General features: G+C 42.7%; 1 protein-coding gene across 1 annotated transcript in view; it reads left to right on the top strand.

Annotated features, from left to right (window-relative positions):
* The first annotated feature begins 5,712 nt into the window (after window positions 1–5,712).
* Window positions 5,713–18,531, top strand: part of TLR3 (toll-like receptor 3) — a 24,040-nt gene continuing 11,221 nt past the window's right edge. Inside the window, exon 1 of the mRNA XM_011959519.1 lies at window positions 5,713–5,809. The gene's annotated coding sequence lies outside the window, so the exon portion shown is untranslated. The remainder of the gene's footprint in view (window positions 5,810–18,531) is intronic.

The following is an 18,531-nucleotide window of genomic DNA, read 5'->3' as shown; positions in this document are numbered from 1 at the left end:
GCCTTCTTTACTTTAATCTCTTAATCCCATCATCTTCGTAAGCTGAGGATGAATGTCGCCTCAGGACCCTGTGATGATTGTGTTAACTGCACAAATTGTTTGTAGAGCATGTGTGTTTGAACAATATGAAATCTGGGCACCTTAAAAAGAGCAGAGTAACAGTGATTTTCAGGGAACAAGGGAGATACCTTAAAAGTCTGACTGTCTGTGGCCTGGGCGGAACAGAGCCATATTTCTCTTATTTCTGAAAATGGGTAAGATAAATATCGCTGAATTCCTTCCCCAGTAAGGAATATTAATAATTAACAGCCCTGGGAAAAGAATGCATTCCCAGAGGAGGCCTCTGCAATGGCCGCTCTGGGGGTGTCTGCCTTATGCAGATGTAAATAGATGAAAATAGGGATGAAACGTGCCCTAGTCTCCTGCAGTGCCCCCAGGCCCCCAGGCTTGCTAGGATTAGGAAATTCCAGCCTGGCAAATTCTGGTCAGACCACAAAAATAATAATAAAGAGATTAAAGGGAAATTTCTGGAGGTGATGGACAGGCTTATGGTAAGGATTTGTGGTGATGGTTTCACGGAAGTGTACTTGTCTCCAAGCTCCTCAAGTTGTATATATTAAATATGTACAGCTTTTTGTACATTCACCATACGGTGATAGAGTGGTTTAAAATGAAGGAATAAAACAGTGCATATCTCATGAAATTTAAAAAAGTATCACTTTTCAACTACCTTGTTAAATTACAAACAATGCAATAAAATAAATAAGTAAAAGTTTAGGTTAGGCCCAGTGCAGTGGCTCACACCTGTAATCCCAGCACTTTGGGAGGCCGAGGCGAGTGGATCACGAGGTCAGGAGATTGAGACCATCCTGGCTAACATGGTGAGACCCCATCTCTACTAAAAATACAAAAATTAGCCAGGCATAGGTGGCGGGCGCCTGTAGTCCCAGCTACCCGGGAGGCTGAGGCAGGAGAATGGCGTAAACCCGGGAGGCGGAGCTTGCAGCGAGCTGAGATCCGGCCACTGCACTCCAGCCTGGGCGACAGAGCGAGACTCCATCTCAAAAAAAAAAAAGTTTAGGTTAAACCAGAAGCTCTGTGTGGCAAACATTGGTTTCTTTTTCAGAGGGGAAGTTCAAGTTCGATACCACTCAGCAGACATGAGTGAGAGTAGGGAGAGGGACATTTGTTATTTTCTCTCTTGTTAAAGTTGTTGCTGGGGTCTTTGTTTGAGCCTAGTTCAAACCAGCCAAAGCTCAGTGAGCAGAAATGGAAGTGACACTGGTAAAAGGAACTGTATCTTCACTTCAGAGAAAGGGTTCAAAAAGAAAAGAAATGCTTCCTAGAATTTCAGCCAGTACAACTCAGAACCATGTCCTTTCTGAATGGTGACTGTGAAGGGACCAGTTGAACGCAGTTCACAATGACTGTCTGTCTGGTGCTCTCAGGGAATTTAACCATTGTTTTAGGTTCATAATATATCAATCACATTACATACCCATGAGAAGTTTGAATGATGAAAAGGTCTAGCCTCACTTTGGCTTCCTGCCAACCCAGAGAACATTGGTTGGTCCAATCTCCTTTTTCCTATTGTTAAAAAGTAAACTGATACTAATGTTACAATGTATGTTATTTGATTGATGAATACCCTAAAGACCCTGACTCCATCGCTATGCAATCTATGCGTGGAACAAAATGGCCCTTGTACTCCCAAAAATCTATACACATAAAAAAGTAAACCGAGGCACAATACAATTTTACAGTGGTTCTGAAGCAGCCATGATTCATGAACCAGAAGTGGTTGATGAACTCCACCGAGGGAACACGAGAGAAGGCTTTTTCAGGACAGAGACAGAAGTAGAGCAAAGACAGTGCTTGAATGTTTGCAGTTATACAGCTACTTTATTTGGTCAATCTCACGGGAAAGTCCTTAGTTATATAATTATACGTTTGTTGGCTGCTTCTGATTGGTTGCGCTTATGTTTTTCTTTAATATAGGCATTTACAAGATAGAGTGCTCAAGTTATCGTGTTTGCATCTGTCGCTTACGTTTGCAGATCAAGCCAGGCTGAGGTTGCTCATGAGTCCTTGCTGGTTTGGTATGTTCATGGATTCCTCTGGCCTGCTCTCCATTTTAATGTACTTTAACACCATGAATAAAGGTTCACTTCTGAGACTCTAAGAGCCCATTTAAATTAAACCTGTGCGTGATATTGCCTCAAATACCCAACAGCTCACTGACAGTTGGATATTCATTGCTGGCACAAATGTTAAGTATTACTGAGCAATTAGTTCTCTCTATATTTGGCCCTCACAGAGCCTGGCAAAGTGTAATTATTGTGTTGTTCAGTACTAATCCGCCTTTTCACATAGCTGCATTGAGAGGAGAGTCTTCTGTTGGCCCCACAATTTCAATTCTCTATATTTGTGGTTAGAAGCTGCGGTGATGCAACTCTCATGTCTAAATTCATCCATTCAAGAGATTGTAAAGACGATCCCATAAAGCCTCAGTATTGTAGGTGCTGATAATGATGATAATTAAAATGATAAACTTTCCCTTATAAATCTTATAATGAATTGACTAGACTGCCTACAGACTATACACTATCTTTGTCTATAGTTAAAATGGTTGTAATTGGCTGGGCATGGTGGCTCACTCCTGTAATCCTAGCACTTTGGGAGGCCGAGGTGGGTGGATCATGATGTCAGGAGATCGAGACCATCCTGGCTAACACATTGAAACCCCGTCTCTACTAAAAATAAGAAAAATTGGCCAGGCATCATGGCACGTGCCTGTAATCCCAGCTACTCGGGAGGCTGAGGCAGGAGAATTACTTGAAACCAGGAGGCGGAGGTTGCAGTGAGCCGAGATTGCACCATTGCACTCCAGCCAGGGTAACAGAGCGAGACTCTGTCTCAGGAAAAAATAAATACGTAAAAACGGTTGTTTTATTAAGAAATGTTATTAAAAACAGACAGAGAAGAACAGTGGCTGTGTAGTTCAGCGTGTGAGTGGTAAGTTGCTAATTATATCTGGCTGGTCACTCCAGTCTCTGTAACTTGCTGTGTTTTGTCAAGTCATTCTCCCAGAAATTTTGTGTATATTATCTTACTAAATTCTCATTAAAATGGCCCCTCAAATGGAAGGAGGGAACTTAGAGTTTTTGGAATGTGAATAAATGTAAGGGACTGTGGCTTCTAGAATTCCGTAGATCTCAGTTCTGCTGGGAATATACAGCTTCCCTTTATTCTGAGATTGGCTGATCTGTAATGCTATGAAATACCAGTGTTTACTAAATTTGTTATTTTACATTTATGGGCATATGTTATTTTTATTTAATTCTCTCTCTCTCTCTCTTTTTGAGACAGGGTCTCACTCTGTTACCCAGGCTGGAGTGCGGTGGGACGCTCATGACTCAATGCAAAACTTGAATTCACCTGGGCTAAAGTGATCCTCCCACCTCAGTCTCCCAAGTAACTGAGACTACAGGCATGCACCACTACACCCAGCTAATTTTTGTCATTTTTGTGGAGATGGAGTTTTGCCATGTTGCCCAGGCTGGTCTTGAACTCCTAGGCTCAAGCGATCTCCCAAAGTGCGGGGATTACAGACATGATCCACTGCCCGCAGCCTTTATTCTTTTAAAAAGAGGAAAATGAGGTTTCTCACTACAGCTCCAGCCACTATCATAGCTAAATAAGTTAACGCATGTAGTTAAGAAATGTACAGTGGAGAGAAAACAATCTGTGTGGTATTTAGAAACTAGCAAGAATTAAGGACCAATAATATCTGAATATGAACAGATATTAAGCCAAAACTACTGCATTAGGAGACCATTAGTACAATTTACTTATTGAAAGCCATTCATTAGTCAACCAGTATCGTGGGAAATTTAATCTGTATAAGGAGTCATAAAACGTAAGGGAGAGGTATGAAGGATTGTTGAGACGATGTGTTTTATTTCGCTAATAATGCATACGACACCATTCCAATTTTTTAAAACTTAAAACAACAACTGTCATTTATTTGCTTGCTTCTCAAGCCTTGGTAATCGTGTTTGGCAATGAGACCTTGCTGCATGCTTGCTAATGTCCCATTGGCCAAAGCTAGTCAACTGGCCAAGCCCAGAGTCAGCATGGGAGAAGACCACACAGGGTTTGAATTCTGAGGAGGAGTCTCTTCCATTGAAAGCCAAAGGAACAGTCTACATCAGAGGGTAGCTGGGGAGCTATACCACACAGAATAAACCTCAGCCTGTCCTCAAGGCGCTCACAGAGAAGAAATCTTTTGAATATTAGTGAAGTTTCCTGGACATCCCCATGGATAGATGTGAGGGACAGTCACTTCAGGACATCTGTTTGCTTGTGGTATTATGTTTCAGATGTCACAAATGAAAATCAGAGACATGTAGCCATGAGCCCAGTAACTACAAAGCCGTCTAGCTGAAGCTGGAGCCCGGCCGGGCGCGGTGACTCACGCCTGTAATCCCAGCACTTTGGGAGGCGGAGACGGGCGGATCACGAGGTCAGGAGATCGAGACCATCCTGGCTAACATGGTGAAACCCCGTCTCTACTAAAAAATACAAAAAAACTACCCGGGCGTGGTGGCGGCGCCTGTCGTCCCAGCTACTCGGGAGGCTGAGGCAGGAGAATGGCGGGAACCCGGGAGGCGGAGCTTGCAGTGAGCTGAGATCCGGCCACTGCACTCCAGCGCGGGCGACAGAGCGAGACTCCGTCTCAAAATAAAAGGTGGAGCCCACGAGAAGGTACTCTTCCCCGTGATGCACGCTTGTTTCTTGCCATCAGTTCTGGAATCAGTTCAAGCTAATGTCATGTCCCAGCCGTCCAGTTGTTTTATGACTTGTGCGATAGAAACGTATGGTGGCTTGTGGCGTGTCCTTAGGCAAGTCACTCACCTCTCCCGGTTTCGTTTTCCTGATTTCTCAAACAAGGGAGTGAGGCTACGTGGTCTACAGTCCCCTCCACCTGTGATACTTCACTGTATAACAATATGGTTATAATACATCACAGTACATCTGTAACGAAAAAAAGTGGGTTCATTTCTTAACAAGCACATTCACTTAACTAGGTGGAGTCATTAAAGCGAATGAAGAACGAAATGCTTAGTTAATCTGAACTTTCCTGGGCATACTGATTTGTTCCCTCACGCGTCTGACCGCCGAAAAGTGGATCAGCAGCAGTGGGACTGCCTCTCGGCTTTGCCATGATCGGCTCTTTCTTTGCTGTGAAACTCAGTTTCTTCCTGGATCAAGAGGTTAATTTCTGCCAGTGTTATTTTACAGCGTTGCAAAGAGATAAAAGCCAGACAGAAGAAGTGAAAGTACTTTAGCTTTGATTAGGGAATTTTTTTTTTTTCTGTCCCCGTGACCATACGCTACCCAATTCTGACAGCTTTGCATGAGTCTAGCAGAAAATCGAGGGATTCACTGTTATTCGTTAACTTGTAGAGGTCCAGACCCGTCCACATCAAATGGTGAGGTCCCCACTTTCGACTTCAGCTGTTGCTAAATCTGTGACCCTTTTAATGAAATCCAAGGATCTCAGCTTTAAAAAAGTTAAAATAAAATAAAAACAAGATGTTTCTCAGAAGCGGTTTGAAACACCTCTCTGAGGTGTGGGAGATTGTTTTTGTTTTCTCCCTTTGCCCTTCTTGGAATGCACCAAACAAAAGCATTTTTTTCAAGCTTTACTTTCACTTTCGAGAGTGCCGCCTATTTGCCACACACTTCCCTGATGAAATGTCTGGATTTGGACTAAAGAAAAAAGGAATGGCCAGCAGTCATCCAGGTAAGTGAAGGTGTTCATTTCACGTTCTTACTGGGCAGGGTCTTTCTTGCTGAGTAGAGTTCGTTAGTCGAATGTGTGTGGTTTTAACCTTCTTTGGTCTTTCTTTGATCTGGTGCTTAAAATCCAGTCAGAATCATTCAGGAAGGAAAGTGGAAGAATCAGGAGGTGACATGGGCTTGGGAGAAGGGTATAACTCTGAATACAAGTAAAAGCACCAATATCTGGTTAACTTGATCATATATTTATGCAGTATTTAATTTTTTTCCTCTGTAGCATTCTGTACCTGAAAAAAACACATTAGGGAAGTTATGGAAATCATTTTGCAACATCTTTTTAACAAATCACATCTTTACCTTAAAGAAACAAAACTCCAAGAGGTTAAAAGAGTGTGTCCCCTTTTGTTAGTTTTATTGGCAGGAGGGGAGACAGGAGCTGGCATTGTATGACAATGTCTTGGATAGGAGAGAACATTCAGGTGTGCCTAGGAGTAAGTAAATGGCTTTCTTTCACCTAACAAAGGATAATGGAAGAAGTGGGGAAGTGGAAAGATGTTCAGGTGTACAGGAAGATCAGAAACTGGCGTTGGCAATTGTGGGTACTCGGGTGAAAATGGAGTTGGCTTCAGCAAGTTGGCTCCCAGGTTTACAGATGATTATGTGCTGGTATGTGTCTGCACAGGGGCGTGCCTATGTATTAACCTAATACAAAGGTTGCAAAGTTTACAAATCAAACTATGAATAGTGGTTAACTCCAGGTAGTCTGGCTCCAGACCCCATGTCCTAACCATTAGGCAACATTGTCTCTCACTTGGACAAAGAATGTGAATTCCATGTGCCCTTACAAAATATTTCCAAAATTCTAAGGCCAAGTGAGTCTCTTTTTAATTGCTTCTTCATTTTCTTTATTTCTGTTAGATCTCATTCAACAGCAACTTTTTCTTCACTCTCATTTCATCCTTTAACTGCATTTTTGCTTGTTTTACTGAAGCATGTCCTAGAATAACGTTTTCATACAGATCATATGGCTATAAACTTACTGCATTTTTGCATATCTCAAAATACTCGTACCTTTTTCTTTAGTTATTCAGGTGGATGTGAAATTTTATTTTATTTCATTTCATTTATTGATTTAGAGACAAAGTCTTGCTGTGTTGCCCAGGCTAAAGTACAGTGGCATGATCGTGGCTTACTGCAGCCTTGACCTCCCTGGCTCAAGCAATTCTCACACCTCAGTGTCCAGAGTAGCTGGGACCACAGGTGTGGATCACTATGCCCAGCTAATTTTTAAAAAATTTTTGGTAGAGATGAGGTTTCCCTATGTTGCCCAGGCTGGTCCCAAACTCCTGGGCTCAAGGGATCCTCCAGCTCAGTTTCCTAAAGTGATGGGATTACAGGCATGAGCCACAGGTAATTTTCCTGGCCTGGCCAAAGGTAATTTTCTTGTTTTTTAGAGAGAGGGTCTTGTTCTGTTGCCCAGGCTGGAGTGCAGTGGTGTGATCATGATTCATTGCAGCCTTAACCTCCTGGGCTCAAGCAATCCTCCTACCTCAGCGTCCGAAGTAGCTGGAACTACAGTTCCAAGTGTGGCTAATTTCTAATTTTTTTTTTTAGATATGGGGTCTCACTATGTTGCCCAGGCTGGTCTTGAACTCCTGGTCTCAAGTATCCTTCCACCTACACCTTCTGAAGTGCTGGGATTACAGGGATGAGCCACTATACCCCTTGCCTGGATATGAAATTTTAAATTCAAAATAATTTTCTCTAAATGTTTGGAGAGCTTATCTCTATTGTTTTCCAGTGGTTCATTATTGGGAGAACCTTCTCCTGATGTTTAATCTGGGTTCTTTTCTATTTCCCAAGTGTCTCGGCTGGGTTGAAAAATAAAGGGAAAGAGCACAAGAGAGAGAAATTTAAAGCTGGGTGTCCGGGGGAGACATCAAATGTCGGCAGGATCTGTGATGCTCCCTGAGCGGTAAAACCAGCAAGCTTTTATTAGCGATTTTCAAAAGGGCAGGGAGTGCATGAAGAGGGTGTGGGTCACAGAGATCACATGCTTCACAAGGTAATAAAATATCACAAAGCAAATGGAGGCAGGGCAAGATCACAGGATCACAGGATGGGACAAAATTAAAATTGCTAATGAAGTTTCAGGCACGCATTGTCGTTGATAACATCTTATTAGGAAACAGGGTTTTAGAGCAGATAACTTGTCTGACCAAAATTTATTAGGTGGGAATTTTCCTCATCCTAATCAGCCTGGGAATGCTACAGGAGACCTGGGCTTATTTCATCCCTTCCGCTTCGACCATAAAAGACAGCACACGCTTCCAAAGGAGCCATTTATAGACCTACCCTCAGGGCGCATTCTCTTTCTCGGGGATGTTCCTTGCTGAGAAAAAGAATTCAGCGATATTTCTCCTATTTGCTTATGAAAGAGGAGAAATATAGCTCTGTTCTGTCCGGCTCACCAGCGGCCAGTTCTTGTTACCTTCTCTTGTTCGCTGTTATCCTGTTCTATTTTTTTTTTAAATGCCCAGATTTCATATTGTTCAAACACACGTGCTCTACAAACAATTTGTGCAGTTGATACAATCACAGGGTCCTGAGGCAACATTCATCCTCCTCAGCTTATGAAAAAGATGACGAGATTAAGAGATTAAGGTAAAGACAGGCATAGGAAAACACAAGGGTATTGATTGGGGAAGTGATAAGTGTCCATGAAATCTTCACAATTTATGTTCAGAGATTACAGTAAAGACAGGTGTAAGAAATTATAAAAGTATTAATTTGGGGAACTAATAAATGTCCATGAAATCTTCACAATTTATACTCTTCTGCTGCGACTTCAGCCGGTCCCTCCGTTCGGGGTCCCTGACTTCCCGCAACATCTCTCCCTTTCTTTTTATATAAATGTGCCTTGGCGATGAAGGCTTGTTCGTTCTCTCGATTTTGACGCAGGATTCTTTGACTGGCCCGGCACACTGAAAACAAGTCGATTAAACAGAGAAACATAATTCCAAACTTCACCACAGTAGAGCCCCCAGTAGACTTGATCCAAGTCGTGGGGTTCAATCCCTAAAGATTTTCCGCCACCTGATCTAAGGCCTCAGCTCCCCGCACAATGGATAAGTGAGCTTGAGAGGCTTCAAAAATTTGTTTCTTTAATTTAGTTATGTCCAATGATAAATTATCTTCCCTACCCAGAAGGTGTCCCTTGACCATTTCCCATGAATGATCAGTCTTGTTATAGGAATACGGGGTGATACAGAAATCAGAGGTATTCCAGTCGCCCTGCATTTGCATGCGATGTTCGAGACTCACTACCTGATCTCCAAGCCAAATAACAGACTGTCTTAAATCATTAATTTGATTAGCCAATTTTTGATCAATGCCTTGTTGAGAATTCCACATTTGGGTGGAATTGGCTTGTCAATCATTAACAAAATGAGCCGTTTAAATAGATTGATGTAATGCCATTCCGGCAGTGGTGGCCAGTGTAGTGACTATAATGATCACAGCGATTAAAGTGAAAACAAATCTCTTAGATCTTTTTAGAATGCGCTGTAACACTTCATTAATTAAATGTATCTAGGGAGAGGATTCCCAAGGTCTGGGCAAAGTTACTGGAATCCAGATTCCTTCTCGAGCTTGAACTAACATTACACTTTTCCTGGAGTCACAATGGGAGGTAATACAAGTGTACAAATGACAATTAATGCATTGGACAGTCTGATTGTTTGTCCAAATTTTTATATTTCCCCCTAATAGCATGTGAGGAGGCTTAACATAACTCTATATGAGAACAGTCAGGTTGGAGGTAAGTAAAGCAGAATGTCTGGATCTACGCTGATACTGAGAGACTGGAGCAGTAGTGGGGACAACAGACAGAACAGTTTCCCCTTCCCATACTCGCAGTCCAGACATGGCAATAGCCAATTTCCAAAGTTCTGGGTGTTCTGGGCTTAGAATGGGGAGTATCATACGAGGCCTCGGGGGCGGGGATAATGCTTTTATCTTTCCATTTTAAGGGAAAGAATGAGCTGAACCTCCTGTGCAAAGTAGAACGATGATTCTCATTCCCCCGATAAGAAATAAAATAAGTAGCTTCCAGGCATTCCTTTCTGCCAGAGGAGCAATTGTTTTTTAAATAGCCCTTTGGTGCCCAGTCTATTACTAAACCATATGAGTCATTTTTTAATATTACTGCATGTGCGTTAACACAATCTTCCCAAACTAAAGTTTTAGATGGGCCTTCAAAATTTTTAGAACATGGTTTTCCTGCAGGTTTGTATTGAAAGTATGGGATATCTCCCATTACTCCCCCTTTCATTTGTTTTAAAGGAGAAAGGGAGAGGCCAGAGACCAAATGTCCTGGTTCCTCTGTAGCTGATCTCTCCGGAAGATAAGCGGCCCAGACTTGAGTTTCTAGATGAATACAACCAGGTGCATGTCCGAGGCACAGAGGGGGTATTTGTAACCCATGGTAACATTAAAAACAGTGCCTTCTTCTCCTGGTTGAGCAGGCCAATGGTCATCTGTAGCTCCAGGCATCCACACGCTATCATTAGTGTAGATTTCCGCAGGAGCATCCATCCAGGTGAGAGGTCAAATAAGTGGAGGAAAAGGCACATAAGCCCAATAAGAATGATTATGTGTAGCAGGTAAATCAGTGTGAGAGGAAACTGGTGAGACAGAAAGTATAAAGAGGAGAATCATTAAATAAAACCCATTATAAGTGAGATTGAGTGCTGAAGGAGAAAGAGAAAAACAGAGGGATATTATTTTTAGGCTAATAGAAATGGTGAGATTTTTAGGTTTGTACGGAGAAAAAGAAAGGTAATTAGAAGTGGGATTAGTTAGATAAGTCTCCATTACCATCAGGAGGATAGAATTAGACCCATTGTGATTGTGTGCCAGCTTCTAAGAAGTTGGCACAGGTCTCACCGCATCTGAGGACAGTCTCTGACAGATCTCACCACGTCTGAGGGCAGTCTCTGGCACAGATCTCACCACGTCTGAGGGCAGTCTCTGACACAGACGTCTTTTCTCTGTGGGTTTTGTTTGACGATCCCCTGGTGAAACACAAGCACATCCTCTTTCCCATGTTAAGTAGAATTAGAGACAATATTTAAAGATTTGGGGAAATCCTGTAAGGCAGTAATCACAGCAATTAACTCTGCCTTTTGAGCAGAAGTATAAGAAGTAGAAATAAGCTTGTCTGTAGGACATTACCATTGCTGGAGCCATCAGTGAACACTGCAACAGCCTCAGGAATGGGCTGATCTTTGGTTAATCGAAGGACCACCCAAGACGTCATTTTTATAAAATCAAACAATTCGTTTTTTGGATAATGATTGGTAGTAACACCAATAAAATCAGCCAAGTGAATTTGCCACAGTGCTGAATGTTGAAAGGCAGCCTGAACTTTGAGCCGATTTAAAGGAACTACAATTAAATTCGGATCTGGCCAATTATTATGGCAGTTTGGTCCAGATAGACAAAGTTTTTGACACAGAATGAGGAAGGAAACACCACTCTACTAAATCATTATGTTGAACTGTTAGTCCAGTAGGGGAGTGTAATGAAGCGAAAACCAGAAGCGGAAAAGGCTGAAACGGCTGTAATCCCAGCACTTTGGGAGGCCGAGACGGGCGGATCACGAGGTCAGGAGATCGAGACCATCCTGGCTAACACGGTGAAACCCTGTCTCTACTAAAAAATACAAAAAAAAACTAGCCGGGCGAGGTGGTGGGCGCCTGTAGTCCCAGCTACTCGGGAGGCTGAGGCAGGAGAATGGCGTGAACCTGGGAGGCGGAGCTTGCAGTGAGCTGAGGTCAGGCCACTGCACTCCAGCCCGGGCGACAGAGCAAGACTCCGTCTAAAAAAAAAAAAAAAAGGCTGAAACGGCTGTCCTCTAGATAGCTGGGCGGCTTTCCTCTACAGATTCCAGTTCTAGTGAAACCTCAGGGGTCAAAGTCCGGGGACTGCGGAGATGGGACTCTCCCCGCAGAGTAGAAAACAAGTTCAACAGTGCATAGGTCGGAATGCCTAAAGTAGGTCTTAAATAATTAATGTTCCCCAAATTTTTTGGAAGTCATTTAAAGTTTTTAAGGAATTTCTCCTAATTTGAACTTCTTGAGGTTGGATGCGTTGTTTATTCGACCATCATTTCTAAATATTGAACAGGAGTGGTCTGTTGAATTTTATCCTGGGCGGTGTGTAATCCAGCCTCTGTAACACGGCGGCTCAAAATTTGATAACAGTCAATTTATTCTTTATCAGTGGGGGCAGCAATTAAAATGTCATCAATATAATGAAGAATATAGGCCTGGGGAAATTGGGCTCGAACCGGTGACAGCACTTGTCCAACATAAAGCTGGCAGATTGTTGGGCTACTCAGCATTCCCTGAGGAAGTACTTTCCATTGATAACGAGCGGCAGGCTCCTGACTGTTGATAGATGATACAGTAAAAGCAAATTTTTCACAATCCGATTCATGTAAAGCAATATGAAAAAACCAATCTTTAAGATCAGTAACTATGAGAGGCCAATGTTTAGGTATTGAAGCAGGGGCAGGCATGTCGGGCTGGACGGCCCCCATAGGTTTCATTACAGCATTAATGGCCCTTAAGTCGGTTACCATCCGCCACTTGCCTGATTTCTTTTTTACTGGAAACACAGGAGAATTCCAGGGGGAAAGAGAGGGTTCCACATTTTTAAGCTGTAACTGTTCAGAAACCGATTGAGTTAAAGTCTACAGTTTTTCAAAGCCTAATTGGGCATAAGTATCAGAGACACTATCGGAACCTTGAGCTGGGCCTGAGTAAGTAGAATGCCATTAGTCCAATATAGCTGAGCCTGCAGACAGGCCTCCTCTGACCACCAAGTATGAAATTGTAAATGCTGAGATGGGGTCAGAACAGCTTGTCAAAGTGTCCCAGTCTAAAGGAAGCAAAGTGACCTCTGTACAAAAAGTTTGCAATACCATTTTAACATAAGGAGAAGTAGGACCATACTGAGTATAAGCATCATTAATTTTTTTTTTTTAAAAGTAAGATTGAGCGGCACATATCGACGCAGACCAGAATGAGAGTGTGAGAAAGGGGAATTGAAGGAGTAGAAGAAGCGGAAGTATACTGCTGATTACTGGCGTCCATGTGTGAAGAAGGATACAGAGAAGCAGGCTGAGGGGATGGCAACGTGACCAGTTGAGGAACTGAAACGACAGGAGGGTGAGGGGCTGCAGTGGATGGGGAAGGCCTGCAGAATTACAGGTAAATTGTAGTTTGTTCCTGGAGCCATTAGGTGACACCTAGAGGCAAATGCTGCAAAGGTTTGAAGAGGGACGAATTAGCATATCTATGGTCCTGGGCTGTGTGAGTCACGGCCACGGGCGCTGCAAGTACTGGCTCTTCCTGAAAAGAAGTAAGATCATCAGGGGGTAACGTTAAGCCAAAGTCACCAGAGTCAGACGTTGAATCAGAGTAGCTGAATGGAGAGGCTGATCAGCTACCGAAGGCCGTGTGAGAGAAAAGTTGAGGAGGTATTGGGATGGCACGCACCAAGGCCCAATCATCCCAAGCAGTGACAGGAGCACAGTTCCCTGTTGAGACAAAGTCCTGGAATGCTGTAAAAAGATCCAATACTTTTATATATACGGTTCCTTTTTTAGGAAACCAAGGACAGTATTTTTCCACTGCCATGAATAGAGAGACCATATTTTCCATGGGCACCCAAATCATTCCTTGTTTTAACCAGAGTTTAATATAGAAGAGATAGGTATAATTTTTATACTCCATGTGTCCCATAGTTAACCCGGACCATACACAGACTACTCACCAGTCGTCAGGGAGTCGAACACATGTATCTGTGAACCAAGCCGATGTCGTTTCACCACACCTGCCAAAGGGAGTCAGGTTCCCACATGCACTTAGGAAAAAAGAAAGACCACGTTGGCGCCAGATATCGGGAGAACCCGCTCCCGGTATTTAACGTGGGCTTTTCTGTTTCCTAAGTGTCTCGGCTGGGTTGAGAAATAAAGGGAAAGAGCACGAGAGAGAAATTTAAAGCTGGGTGTCCGGGGGAGACATCACATGTCACCAGGATCCGTGATGTTCCCCGAGCCGTAAAACCAGCAAGTTTTTATTAGCGATTTTCAAAAGGGGAGGGAGTGCACGAATAGGGTGTGGGTCACAGAGATCACACACTTCACAAGGCAATAAAATATCACAAAGCAAATGGAGGCAGGGCGAGATCACAGGACCACCGGATGAGGCGAAATTAAAATTGCCAATGAAGTTTCGGGCAGTATTGTTGTTGATAACATCTTATCAGGAAACAGGGCTTGAGAGCAGATAACCTGTCTGACCAAAATTTATTAGGCGGGAATTTGCCTCATCCTAATCAGCCTGGGAGCTCTACAGGAAACCTGGGCTTATTTCATCCCTTCCGCTTCGACCATAAAAGACGGCACAGGCTTCTAAAGGGGCCGTTTATAGGCCTAACTTCAGGGCGCATTCTCTTTCTCAGGGATGTTCCTTGCTGAGAAAAAGAATTCAGTGATATTTCTCCTATTTGCTTATGAAAGAGGAGAAATATAGCTCTGTTCCGTCCGGCTCACCCGCGGCCAGTTCAAAGTTACCTCTCTTGTTCCCTGAACATCACTGTTATCCTGTTCTTTTATTTTTAAGATGCTCAGATTTCATATTGTTCAAGCACACATGCTCTACAAACAATTTGTGCGGCTGATACAATCACAGGGTCCTGAGGTGACATTCAACCTCCTCAGTTTACGAAGAAGATGATGGGATTAAGAGATTAAAGTAAAGACAGGCATAGGAAAACACAAGGGTATTGATTGGGGAAGTGATAAGTGTCCATGAAATCTTCACAATTTATGTTCAGAGATTACAGTAAAGACAGGTGTAAGAAATTATAAAATTTGGGGAACTAATAAATGTCCATGAAATCTTCACAATTTATATTCTTCTGCCGTGGCTTCAGCTGGTCCCTCTGTTTGGGGTCCCTGACTTCCCGCAACAGTTCATGTTATTGATGAAAAGTTTTTTATTAATCAAGATCTCTTTTCTTTGGAAATGAAGGCTTTAGGATTTTTGTGTGCATGGTTGTAATTCTGAAATTTCATAAGATTCTCTCCAAGTTTGTTCCTCTTTCACTCCTCCTGCCTAGCATTAGGTGAGCTTTGCCCACTGATGAAATGTCTTCAGATGGGGAAAGTCCTTCAGTCATTCAGGGATATGCTTTGTAATGGCTTAGTCCTCAGCAATTCTGACCTCTAGCTGGAGCCCTATCAGAGGGGTACCTCTCGCCTAAGCAAGGAGAATGTATCGTAGGGACTTTACCTGTGAGTTGGTAAGTAGAGGTAGGAAGTTCTGGAGGAACTGGAAGAGAGGTTTGGGAGACTGTCAGGGGGGTGGGGGCGGGGAACTGGTCCCTGGCATTCAAGAGGCATCATTGCCAGGCCTGCATTCTTCATGCACCTGGGCAAGTCAGCAATGTGCATCCTTGCTGCCCTGGCTGTGGCATTCCTCATGGTCTGTGGATATAAAGAATGTGCACAGCTCTACAATGATTAGTGCCAGAGTTGTAAAGGCCATGAGATGGGAATATTAGTTTATGGAAGCCAGCTTTTTTTTTTTTTTCTGTTTCTGAGAACTAAATTAGAATATTAGTAAAATCACTATTTTTAAGTATATTAGAATAATTCTAAATACTCTCATTAGTTCTGTTTTCCTAAGATTAGTCACCAAAGATGATTTTATTATCTGAAACTTATCTGGAATAATTTTTGTGTCATGACTTTTAGATCTTGTGGAATATCTATTTAGATATCATTACCATTGCTTCATCTCCATAGTTTGTGGGTGTATTTGATTTTTTAAAATATCTGAAATTAGGTTTTGATCACACCAGAGAGTATCACATTGGGTACACATCCCACCAAAATAAAGTGTGACAATGTATGGAGATAAGAGAGGCTTTCCTGAGCTGATTAAAAGCCCATGGAAAACTACCATATGAGTGCATTCTCACATTGCTCTACAGAAATACCTGAGACTGGTCAGTTATAAAGAAAGAGGTTTAATTGGCTGATGGTTCTGTAAGCTGTACAGGCAACATGGCAGCCTCTGCTTCTGGGGAAGCCTCAGGGAGCTTTTACCTATCACAGAAGGCAAAACTGGAGCTGGAACCTTCACATGGCCAGAGCAGGAAGAAGAGAGAAGGAGAAGGTGTCACACACTTTTATTTATTTATTTATTTATTTATTTATTTATTTATTTATTTATTTATTATTTTGGGGGGAGCAGGGGCGGAGTCTCGCTCCGTTGCCCAGGCTGGAGTGCCATGTGGTGGGATCTCGACTCACTGCAACCTCTGCCTCAGTAGTTCAAGTGATTCTCCTGACTCAGCCTTCCCAGTAGCTGGGATTACAGGCGCCCGCCACCACGCCCAGCTAATTTTTGTATTTTAGTAGAGACAGGGTTACACCATGTTGGTCAGGCTGGTCTCAAACTCCTGATCTCAGGTGATCTGCCTGTCTTGGCCTCCCAAAGTGCTGGGGTTACAGGCGTGAGCACTGCGCCCGGCCACCACACACTTTTAAACGACCGAATCGCGTAAGAATTCACTCACTCACTATCAGGAGAACAGTACCGAGAGGGTGGTGCTAAACCAACTGTGAGAACTCCGCCCCGTGAGCCAGTCACCTCCCACCAGCCCCCACCCCAACACTGGGGATTACAATTCAACGTGTGATTCGGGTGGAGACACACAGCCAAACCACATCAGCTACGTACTCAACATATACTTACTTCTTCAGAGCCGACAAAGTGGCAGGCGTTGTTCTAGGCACAGACAACACCATATGGAAAAAGAACTATGTTCTCTACTAGGAGAAGCAATAATTAATAATAAAGAATACACAACACTGGATAATTTCCATCAACCATAGCACGGAAAAAGCAATCTAGAAGAAGAGCAAGATGGGAGGGTTTGCACTTTGAACTTTAAGACTTGTTATAAAGCTAAAGTAATCTGAACAATGTGGTATTGGCCTAAGAACTGACAAATATTTCAGTGGAAGAGAGTAGACAGCCCAGAAATAGACCCTCACTTAAAACATTTTCTCAGTTTCTAAGGAAGGCACAGAACAATCCAGTGAGGGAAAGTAAGTCTCTTTAAAAAATGGCCTGACTGGGCCAGGCATGGTGGCTCACGCCTATAATTCCAGCACTTTGGGAGGCCAAGGCGGGTGGATTACCTGAGGTCAGGAGTTCAAGACCAGACTGGCCAACATGGTGAAACCCCGTCTCTACTAAAAATACAAAAATTAGCCGGGCATGGTGGTGGGTGCCTGTAGTTCCAGCTACTCGGGAGGTTGAGGCAGGAGAATCACTTGAACCTGGGAGGTGGAGGCTGCAGTGAGCCAAGATCGTGCCACTGCACTCCAACCTGGGCAACAGAGTGGGACTCCATCTCAAAAAAAAAAGGTCTGACTGACTGGGCATACACACAAAATACTGTGACTCCTACTTCATGCATACACAATAATTAATTTAGGAAAGATCACAGACCTTAACATAAAAGCTAACACCATAAAGCTTTTTAGAGGAGAATATCTAAGTAGAAAAGTTTCTTAGAGAAGACACAGAAACAATAAAAATAAAAGAGAAAATGATAAACTAGACTTCATCATAATTAGGAAGACATTAGTAAGAAAATAAATAGGCCGGGAATAAATATTTACAAAATAGGAATCTGACAAAGAACTAATACTCAGACACGTAAAAAATTCCTACAGTACAATAATAAAAAGGAAACAATCTAATAGATGAGCAAAATATTTGCATATATAAGGGAAGATAAATGAACAATAAGCACATGAAAATTTTTAAATATCATTAGTCCACAGGGAAATGCAAATTAAAAGCATAATTAGCTATCACTACATACTCACCAGAATGATTTAAAAAAATAAAAATAGGCATCAAATGTTGTCAGGGAAGTTGGTGGTGTGATACTTTCCCAAAAGATCTGGTAGTTTCTCATAAAATCAAATGGCCTCACCAAATGGCCCAGCCATTCCAATCCTAGTTATTTACCCCCCAAAAATAGAACAGAGTCATGTGTTGCTTAATTATGGGGATACATTCTGAGAAATGCATTGTTAGGGGACTTCATCCTTGTGGGAACATCACAGGGAGTGCTTACACAAAACTAGATAGGACGGCCTGTGGCGCCCAGGCTGCAAAATCAGCCAGCCAGCCTGTGACTGCACGGAATACTGGAGGCAGCTGTAACAAAATGGGAAGTACTTGTGTATCTAAACATAGAAAAGGTAAGTGAAAATATGGTAGGAAAGATTACAAATGGCACTGCCATAGGGCACCTAGCACAAATGGAGCTTGCAGGACTGGCAGCGGCTCTGGGTGAGTCTGTGAGTGGGTGGTGAGTGAATGTGAAGGCTTAGGACATGGCTGTGCAGCACTGCAGACTTCATGAACACTGTACACTTAGGTTATACTAAACCTATTTAAAAATTATACTTTCTTCAATAATAATTAACTTACTATAACTGTTTTACTTTATAAATGTTTTAATTTTTCAAAACTTTTTGACTCTTGTAATAATGCTTGTTTTAAAACAAACACGGCTGGGCGCGGTGGCTCAAGCCTGTAATCCCAGCACTTTGGGAGGCCGAGA

Source organism: Colobus angolensis, unplaced genomic scaffold (genome assembly GCF_000951035.1).
Source record: "Colobus angolensis palliatus isolate OR3802 unplaced genomic scaffold, Cang.pa_1.0 Scaffold5, whole genome shotgun sequence".
Classification (NCBI taxonomy): domain Eukaryota; kingdom Metazoa; phylum Chordata; class Mammalia; order Primates; family Cercopithecidae; genus Colobus; species Colobus angolensis.
This window is presented reverse-complemented; position numbering and strand designations above follow the sequence as displayed.